This window comes from Acipenser ruthenus, chromosome 43 (assembly GCF_902713425.1).
Source record: "Acipenser ruthenus chromosome 43, fAciRut3.2 maternal haplotype, whole genome shotgun sequence".
NCBI classification, from domain to species: domain Eukaryota; kingdom Metazoa; phylum Chordata; class Actinopteri; order Acipenseriformes; family Acipenseridae; genus Acipenser; species Acipenser ruthenus.
The window spans coordinates 8,801,665-8,811,913 of NC_081231.1; the positions used below are offsets into that span (position 1 = coordinate 8,801,665).

The following is a 10,249-nucleotide window of genomic DNA, read 5'->3' on the forward strand; positions in this document are numbered from 1 at the left end:
GCGCATTTTTACATTTGTTAAAACAATAATAATGTATTCATTTAAACACAATTATTGTATAAACATCTTTTCAAGTATTCGAACCAATATCAATGAATTCGAATGTTAATTGTATGTAGAATATTCGAATATTTTGACTCACCCCTAATATCTATCTATCTCTCTCTATATATATATATATATAATTTGTTTTCCCCTTATCCAGGGCCCCCCTCTAGTCGTTGAGCCCCGTGGAAATGTCCCCGTCCTCTCGGTTTAGCTGCAGGGATGCGTTCAATAGCCAGAGCGGTACAGAACGTCCCGTAACGTTTTCTATTGAACGCCCCGTTACAAAAAAGCGCTCTGTGACGTCAGCTAACACGCAGCCGCTGGCTCTGTGGGCGTGTCAAAATGACGGAGGTGAACGAGCAGGGTGCAAAGCGCGCTCACATCTGAACAAAATATCAGTGTTAAGGACATGATTGTCTAGGCTTGTATCATTGTTAATGTGTAAATCTTGATTGCTTTAAAAAGCGACGTTTTTCGTACGTTTCCACACGTACAAGAAGTAAACAGTCTTATGTTTTGTAATGGCGGCACACATTTATAAATGTTATTGTCAATAAAAATAAACTTATGGTCACATACTGTAGTATTTTTATTACGTTAGCAATGTTAAACACTGTTATTCTCATAGTTTTGCTACCCCTGCACAGTTATAACGTTTCTTTAACAAAAGGGGGGGGGGGGGGGGGGGGGGGGGGAGTGACATTAACTTAATTATTATTATAAATATTACAATTACTATTAGTATTATTAAAATAAAACATGACATAGACTACCTCGAATGATGCTCGCTCCATCCGAAAGTGGGTTTTAAATGCAGCATCGGTGTAGCCGGCTCTATCACAACATTATCAACGTCATCTTCCACCCTCACTGGACTGTTTGAGTTACTGCTGTCACAGCCGCTAACGCTGCAATATTCGCTGCTCAGTATACTGTCATGCAGGCATGATGCTGTCTGTCTTCCAGTAACTCCTGCAAAACTAACCCCATTGCAACTTTAACATACCGATCAATAAGACCTAACTTCCGCCTCGCAGCGCCACAAAAAAGCGCTCGGCTTATTGAACGCGTTTGCAAAACGATTTGCACCCTGCCAGGGCTGAACCCCACCCAGCACCTTTGCTTACTAAATATCTCGTTTATTCAAATACGAGAGTTAAGAACTTTCTATTCAAGATTCATGAACACACAGCGTCTGTGTCTGTGTTTGACTTCTCTTTCCTGCCAGCACGAAGCGAGTCAGATCACTCTTCCCTAGCAGCAAATGACTCTGCAGCCAGCGAATCATTAGGTAGCTTTGTGTTCTATATTCACAAGCGACACGATCACAGTACAAGTTACATGAACAGAATTCATACATCTCAGTTCTCAGCGTTTTCTCTCTCAAGTGCAATTACACCGTGTTTTGTGTGACAGGACGATGTCATTTCCACTGTTACATAGCTAGTACACATCCTCAGAAATGGTGTGTGGTTAGTTTCGCTCCATTATAAAATGCAGAGTGGGTGCCCGCAGCTGCAGTAACAGTGATCCTGTCGCAGTAGCCATGTTAAACCCCACCCAGCCTGTCAGAGTGCGTGTCTGCTCTGAACCACATGTTCACTTTCTACTCCATTCCTTGAACACAACAGCGTGCTCTAATGTCCTGCTTACCTTTAGAAAAGCGAGCCTGTCTCAGCGCTCCTCACATCGGGACACAACACGGGCGGGTTTGGAAAGCGCTTCCTGTGCTCCTGTATGACTGGCTCGCTGAACGACTTGTGATTCAAATCGAAACTGAAAGTGTTCTTCCTCTTTCAGTCAGAACCCCCCCCCACAGTTCAGTAGTTGGGCGAGCACACGAATCCGCTGGCTTGTCGTGCCTGGTACTTTGGGTTTGGGATTGTTCTCAGACTTCATTTTTCGTCCCGGTCACAAACAGTAAAATTGTTAACTCGTCCCGGTTCTGCTATTGTTTTATTCACATTTTTATAAGTACTAAACTGTAGCGGTGTGCTCAGCAAGTGACAGCACAGTCATTTATTATAGAACAAATATAGAGAGAGACATTCATAGATTACTTGTTTAATCATTCTGATTATGTGTTTAATAATTAATACTCGGTTTCACTTCCAGGACCATGGCTATTTTCTATTAACACAACCATTGTTATAACTCATTTTAAACACACACACACACATATATATATGCAGTCATTAGGTTTAGATGTCACACTGTATTGATTTAGATATTCAGGTTGGATACCTCGGGATCCTTATTGAGAAGCCAGCGGAACTCCAGCGTTTCTCCGACCCAGTGAAGGAAGCGTTTGTCCCGGATAACCCCTCCCGTGATGATCGCCGCTGCCATGACAACCTATGACATCACCTGCACAAGACACAACACGACGAGTCATTTTCTAAAATTATTTTTTATTATTATTTATTTCTTAGGGCGACTTACAATTGTTACACAAGATCTCACATTATTTTCACATACAATTCCCCATTTATACAGCTGGGTTTTTACTGGAGCAATCTAGGTAAAGTACCTTGCTCAAGGGTACAGCAGCAGTGTCCCCCACCTGGGATTGAACCAACGACCCTCCGGTCGAGTCCATAGCCCTAACCACTACTCCACACTGTATTACAGTAATATAGTATTAATACAGTATTAACGCTTTATTGTTTTCACAAAATAACATCAATAAGATTATCAGCTCAGCTGCTAGTGTGTGCTAAACACAATCTCAAATATCAGTGAATAGATACAGAGACAAGCCGTGGCACCAGCAAGAGGTTCAAATGAAAGAGACAGTTAAAGTTTAAATAAATACATGAAGCAAAAATACATGTTGGCATATTTAAACAAAAATCCATGCAACCATAATTCTGATTATTTATCTTAATAATTTCACAGCTAATTATTTACAAATGAATCATTTCTATATTGCCAAGTAATGTGGCGTTATAGTTTCTTAACATGAATGGATTTTAGAAACCATCTATGCGAGTCTGCACCTCAAACAGTCTGAAATATCATTTTACATTAATACGGCAGTTAGTATATAAATCCATTTCTAAAACGGGTCGCATTTTGTAATTTAAATACGTATGAGCTACCAAAATGTATTTTTGTTGCATGTCGTTATTAATGTATTTATTTATTTCGGTTAAATTGTAATCCAGCCTTACATTTTAACTTCTTGAAGTTACCACAGCGTGTCTATGTATGAATTACTGACGAGTAATATTGAGATTTGATTACACTAGCAGATCAACTGATAATGTAGGGATGTTATTTTGTGAAAACAATAAAATATTAGTATTTTAAAAAAAAGAAACACTACATTACTAACATTTTATAAATAAATACATGATACACCAAACTGTACCACATTCGTTTACTCTTAATATCATAACAAACATACTTATTATAAATACGTACCTTCTTTTATTTGTTGGAAAACGGTCTGGAACTGAAGTAAAGTATTTTTTTTAATACACTGCTATTTGAGTATTTAAAATATGGTTATCTTCAAAATTAAAATGTCAGCAACGGTGTGTTAATTAAACGAAGCGCCTGACGCCGCTCGGAACTTTGGCATTTTTAAATCCTAACGGTCTCTGCTCAGCGGAGTGGAATGTTCAGGAGCCGGTTGCCTAGCAGCGTCTCCGCCTCCTTCTCTGCCCCGCCCCCTCTCTCCCTCTCTCGTTGCTCCAGCTAGGAGTTCACATTCAGCTTCCTTAGATTATATAGCGCCATTCTTTACTAACTTTTACAAATGAGCTTATTGGAGGCTTCGTGTTTTTAAGATGGTTCAGGTGCAGTCTGGGCAGACTGACTGCAGCATCATTACAGTATACCACACTGCGCTCGGCTTTGTGTGGAGGCTGATACACAAAATAATGAACGACTGGTAAAGAAATCACATGGATTGCTTTTTAATGCTAAATATGTATCTGGTATTCTAAGTATTACCTACAATTAATAATTCAGCCATATTCATAATGTAAACCAGTATTAAAGATATCAGTATTATAAATAAATAAACACGCTTTAAGAGAAACAGCAGTGATGTTTATTGCCCCATTCCCATCCATTCTCTAGATGTTTCTACATTGTGGTTGCAATCCACAGGGACAAGGGACTCAGTGATGTTAAATAAAAACCAAGAGCCCACAATTAACCAGTATATTGAATGTAAAGAACACGTTCATGTTTTGCTTTCTCATAGCTGCTTCTGTGTGTATACACCCGTGGTGTTTATTGTGTGTGATTACCTTGTCTAAGACTCTGCATATTATACAGGGTTAGACTTCTACAGAAAACAGTGAGTGGACTGTGAAGTGTAAATCCTTTACCAGCTTTGGAAAAACGGAACTGTGCGATCACATTTGTCCATGCATAATGTAGCGCCCCCCTCCAAAACACCGTTCAATAGTCAACCAAGGATAACCCCCTCGGTTATCCCTATAATTAAATTGACTATCATAAATAACCAATTAAGTAGAATTAATGACTACGCCAATTTGAAGCCAATAACTCCAAATAAATAACAGGTTCTTTAAAAATCAAGACAGCACAGTGTGTAAAGTGAGGACAACAAGGTATAAAAAACAACAAGAATTTTATTTAAACAAAATATCACAGCACAATAACACTTAAATAACAGCCTTCAAAGCAAATAGTGGTTTCCACAAACACAATCCCAAACGATAAAATAACAAACCTTAAAATAACACACTTTAAAAAAAACTAATAATCAGTGATTTTCATAGAAAAAGAACAGAACTTCATGCAACCTAAAAAATGCCTAATGCTTAAACCCTCCAATAGCCGCTATTTTAGTTCATACACAAGTTGATAAAGTGCAGGTGTGCAATCAACAGTTAACAGGCCTTTTATAACTATACATTGTAAACACATACACAATTACAGTTAGGATAATCAGGACAAAGACGCGACTCTAAAAATCTAAAACAACCAGTAACACAGAAAAAAAAAGTTCGTATGTAGCGCTCAGATAATTACATCAAAATTCAAAGGATTGTAATTACCAACTCAGAATACAGACAATGCACATTCTCTTTTGTAATCAACCCCATACAATTGCGACCGACGTCTAAGAGCACGGGGGATACTTCACTGAAACCACTCCAATATAGAGCGGACCAAACTATTCAATATGAATAGTTTACCATTAACTTCTAGCGCTTCAGCCAATTAACAGCGCCTCATTATTACACTTGAAAAGTTACAATCCTTACCAAACAGTAGTTCCCCGACACGTGCTCTCAGCTCACAAATCTCTCAAACCCGGTCGCTCCCTGGCTGATTAACCCCACCTGTTTTTATACAGCTGGCCCCATTACGAATTAGCACTGCAATTACTATGGAGACCAATAGTTTCCCTGGGGTTTAAAGGGACAGTACAACAGTAAAAATGATAAAAATCACACAATAAAACTCAGTCTTATTACATTCAAAAAAATAAACACTACATCCATTACACATCCGTTACACTGAGCTGGGATTGGACTGGGAACCTCCTGGTAACAAGCCCCTTTCTCTAACCACTGGACCACCATAAAAAAAGACAAAAGATCATTTTGCCGCTGCCTCAACGCAGTTTCCTGTTGGCACCTATGAGCTGCCCCCGCAGTGACCGCACCGATACGGCTTCTCTCCTGTGTGAAGTCTGCGGTGCTTGGTCAGGGTCCCGGCTCGTTTGGAACTCTTCCCGCACTGCCTGGCCCACCGAGAGGGCGGGGAGATTTCCCTGGGGCCCAACGCCTCGAAGGGGGGCCCTGATGAAGGGGGAACTTTTTAAAAAATATATATATAAAGTATTTTAAAACAACTAGCCCTGCACAAGACCTTTTGTGTTCCCACCACCACATTAAAAAGAAAAACTGCCGTACTGCACACCGAGCCGATGTGCTTCTGTGGTGTAATGATTGTGTATCCAGGCGCTGTCAAACACTTCCTTTCACACAATGATTTGAGCTTTCGCATTTCATATTTTACTACACCAACAATGAAAAAAAGGCACAGCAGTTTTATGTATTTTTTCAAAGACTTTTAAAAACTTTAAAATAACCCTAAAGTTGCACAATATATACCACAGTATGAATTATTCTATTATTAAGTTCTATAATTTGCTCAAAACATCGTGGTGCAGCAGTTTGTTAGAAAAATGGTATCGTGTAAAATAAATAAAGTACTTTCTTCAGCTGGTGGTAAACACAATTAGAGAATGATCGGTTATATTGCTTAAAATAGAAATATATTGACCAATACTGGCTATTAGTTAAGAGCAGAGATGAGTGGTTTATTTTTGGCACGGGATAAATAAAATAGTGTATAGCAGCACCATTAAAATGTAGTTTATGCTAAAAACGTATGTTATTTGATGTTAAGGCTGTGTTGTCCAGTGGTTAAAGAAAAGGGCTTGTAACCAGGAGGTCCCCGGTTCAAATCCCACCTCAGCCACTGACTCATTGTGTGACCCTGAGCAAGTCACTTAACCTCCTTGTGCTCCGTCTTTCGGGTGAGAGTAGTTGTAAGTGACTCTGCAGCTGATGCATAGTTCACACACCCTAGTCTCTGTAAGTCGCCTTGGATAAAGTGGTCTGCTAAATAAACACATAATAATAATAATAATTAAGTAAGCTTCCGATTAGTGACTATTACACGTGGAGTTTGTACAAAAAAAATGTATTCACTTACCTAAAAAAAAGTTTGAATACTGTAAATAACTTAAACATAACTACTTTGAGAAAAAGTAAACTATCCTGCTGCAGATTTTAATTGAGATATTGAAACCTCTACGCGTCGTTGACAGTTTCCTTCAAACACATTATCAGAATACTGTATCGGTTGAAATGATCTTCCTTAGACACTGCTAGATCATTGCTTGGTTTAGAAGCTTGGTTTAGACTACAGTATACTACAAAGTTAGATGAATATAGTACCGGGCGGGACATACCAATCCTTCCCCGGGGCCCATGAAGACTCTCGGCGGCCCTGTATAGTCTATGTTTTGTATACTGATATTGAAATTCCCCGTCCTCTTCTTCAGAGCGAGATGTTCAAACACTAACGCGATACCCCTGATAATGTTTTTTAGAAGTATATCAGGTTAATTCAAGTTGAGCGCCGTTGTCACAAACAGATCCACAATGGCGCAGGCATGCTCGCAGTTTCATAGCTTTCTCTTCGCTAGTCTTGCAGGTTCAGGGCGTGTGAACTTGTTTTTGGTAAATACAGCACAGGGTCGCAGAAAGGTCATTCTTTACGAGTAAACTTCCAGGCAGTAACCTCTGCTATTTCTACCCCATGCTTTTATTTAGTGTCTCTTAAACTGTATTCTTGTCTCCTATTCTTTATCCAGGACAGTATTCCTCCCTGCTGTCCAGCGGCACAGATTTAGACTCTTCCTCAGACTGCGCTGCGAACTAAACCAGGCAACAGAGCCGCGTCCACAGCAGCAGAAGAGTCACCAGCAATGAGACACGCCAAGGAGTGCGCTGCTCTGTGAGACTCGAGGGGACGCGTTATCAAAGCGCTTCCTCCAGCCTTTAATTAACTGCTATTGATTCAAAAAAGGACAAGACATCATGTTTATGTTACAACATGAAAAACTAAACACACCGAGAGTGCTGAAGAGGGCTTGAAATACAGTGTATTACTCAGCTGTGTGGTTCTAGTTTTGTAAAATGAACAGGTGGTTTACCTCTTTAAAATAAATAGGAGTTAATTAAAGACTGGCTTAAAAGCTTTGAAAAGATGTCCATTACAAAATCCAGATTCATTTTGTCTGGATTAAAAATTTTGAAAGACCGGCCCCTGGAGATCGCTGGTTCGAATCCAGGCTATGTTATATCCAACCGTGGCCGGGAGTCCCGAGAGGGTGGCGCACAATTAGCCGAGCGCCGTCTGGGTTGGGAGGGCTTAGTTCGGCAGGGTAATCCTTGTCTCACCGCGCATCAGCAACTCCTGTGGAGGCCGGACGCCTGCGAGTTGTCTGTGAGTTGCTGGCAGATTCATAAACCTTTATATACTTACAATATAGTCCCCACTTAGATGGTACAGAACGACGCGAGTCCCCACTTAGATGGTGCAGAGCAACTCTCACACACCAGTGTGTGTATACATATTGTATTAATCAGCCTTGTTAATTAATAAAGGAAAGCTGCTAATTAGAGAAATAATGATTTTGTGATAGTAGTGTTAGTTCCATGCCTTATTGGGTTCATAATTCTTTGTAGATTGGAATGGAGTTCCTACATGGATAGGACAGAATGACGCACGATTTTGTAAATGCTATTTATACATTTGAATATGTTATTTTGTATATTGGGACATAATTCTATTAATATATTAAAAAATTATACTGTATATTTATAGTAATAATTATCATTTATTTATTAAAAATTATAAGAATATTTGGTACACATTCAGATATTTAGTATGATTAAAATCTTAGAAATAATCTTCTAGTTACAATTGAACAATTACAAAAAAAACCCTTAAGAAACTGCCATTTGTAAATGTTCTAATCAGTTCCAAGGATAGTTATCTAGAATGCAGGACTTTAAACCTGCTAAATGCTAATTGTAAGAAACCCAATGGGTGTGAAGAGCAGGGCTCTGAGTGGCTGCAGGCTCAGACACAGTCCCACTGCAGTCTGGGCAGGTCCCCACTTTGTAGGGTAGATGTGGTTCAAGTCCCCACTTGGCTGATTTTTTTTAAAAAAAACATTAAAAAAAATATTTGCACAAATATTATCAATATACAGCTTAAAACATAATTTTCTATGTCTGAGTCGCTTCATGGAAATGTTGGGAATCTATGGACCCCACTTGGTTGGTGGAGAATCATAGTTCCCACTTAGTAATATAGACGTGTATGTGTGTCTGTACTGTGTGTGTGTGTGTGTATTGTCTGTCTTTGTGTGTGTGTATGTGTCTGTACTGTCTGTATTGTGTGTGTGTATTGTGTGTGTGTCTGTACTGAGTGTGTCTGTACTGTGTGTGTCTGTACTGTGTGTGTGTATATGTGTATGTACTGTTTGTGTGTGTCTGTAGTGTATGTTTCTGTACTGTTTGTGTGTGTCAGTGTGTCTGCTGTGTGTCTGTACTGTATGTGTGTCAGTGTGTCTGTGCTGTGTGTCTGTACTGTATGTGTGTCAGTGTGTCTGTGCTGTGTGTCTGTACTGTATGTGTGTCAGTGTGTCTGTGCTGTGTTTCTGTACTGTATGTGTGTCAGTGTGTCTGTGCTGTGTGTCTGTACTGTATGTTTGCCAGTGTGTCTGTGCTGTGTGTCTGTACTGTGTGTGTGTCAGTGTGTCTGTGCTGTGTATCTGTACTGTATGTGTGTCAGTGTGTCTGTGCTGTGTGTCTGTACTGGGTGTGTGTCAGTGTGTCTGTGCTGTGTGTCTGTACTGGGTGTGTGTCTGTACTGTATGTGAGTCAGTGTGTCTGTGCTGTGTGTCTGTACTGTATGTGTGTCAGTGTGTCTGTGCTGTGTATCTGTACTGTATGTGTGTCAGTGTGTCTGTGCTGTGTGTCTGTGCTGTGTGTGTGTCAGAATGTCTGTGCTGTGTGTCTGTGCTGTGTGTGTGTCTGTGCTGTGTGTCTGTACTGTGTGTGTGTCAGTGTGTCTGTGCTGTGTATCTGTACTGTATGTGTGTCAGTGTGTCTGTGCTGTGTGTCTGTGCTGTGTGTGTGTCAGTATGTCTGTGCTGTGTGTCTGTGCTGTGTGTGTGTCTGTGCAGTGTGTCTGTACTGTGTGTGTGTCAGTGTGTCTGTGCTGTGTGTCTGTACTGTATGTGTGTCAGTGTGTCTGTGCTGTGTGTCTGTGCTGTGTGTCTGTGCTGTATGTGTGTCAGTGTGTCTGTGCTGTGTGTCTGTACTGTATGTGTGTCAGTGTGTCTGTGCTGTGTGTATGTACTGTATGTGTGTCAGTGTGTCTGTGCTGTGTGTCTGTACTGTATGTGTGTCAGTGTGTCTGTGCTGTGTGTCTCTACTGTATGTGTGTCAGTGTGTCTGTGCTGTGTGTCTGTACTGTATGTGTGTCAGTGTGTCTGTGCTGTGTGTCTGTACTGTATGTGTGTCAGTGTGTCTGTGCTGTGTGTATGTACTGTATGTGTGTCAGTGTGTCTGTGCTGTGTGTCTGTACTGTATGTGTGTCAGTGTGTCTGTGCTGTGTGTCTCTA

The 10,249-nt window shown here is 40.3% G+C and overlaps 2 protein-coding genes across 4 annotated transcripts in view; both read right to left on the minus strand.

Moving 5' to 3' along the window:
• Positions 1 to 1,829, minus strand: part of LOC117410031 (E3 ubiquitin-protein ligase TRIM39-like) — a 114,430-nt gene extending 112,601 nt beyond the window's left edge. For 2 of the 3 annotated variants that reach the window (XM_059011872.1, XM_059011873.1), the window contains exon 1: positions 1,702 to 1,828. The gene's annotated coding sequence lies outside the window, so the exon portion shown is untranslated. Of the gene's footprint in view, positions 1 to 1,701 lie in introns of all 3 variants that reach the window. The other variant, XM_059011874.1, reaches the window with a different exon arrangement.
• LOC131709360 (butyrophilin subfamily 2 member A2-like) overlaps positions 1 to 2,394 on the minus strand; it is a 184,781-nt gene extending 182,387 nt beyond the window's left edge. The window contains exon 1 of the mRNA XM_059011836.1: positions 2,293 to 2,394. The gene's annotated coding sequence lies outside the window, so the exon portion shown is untranslated. The remainder of the gene's footprint in view (positions 1 to 2,292) is intronic.
• Between the last annotated feature and the right edge of the window lie 7,855 nt (positions 2,395 to 10,249).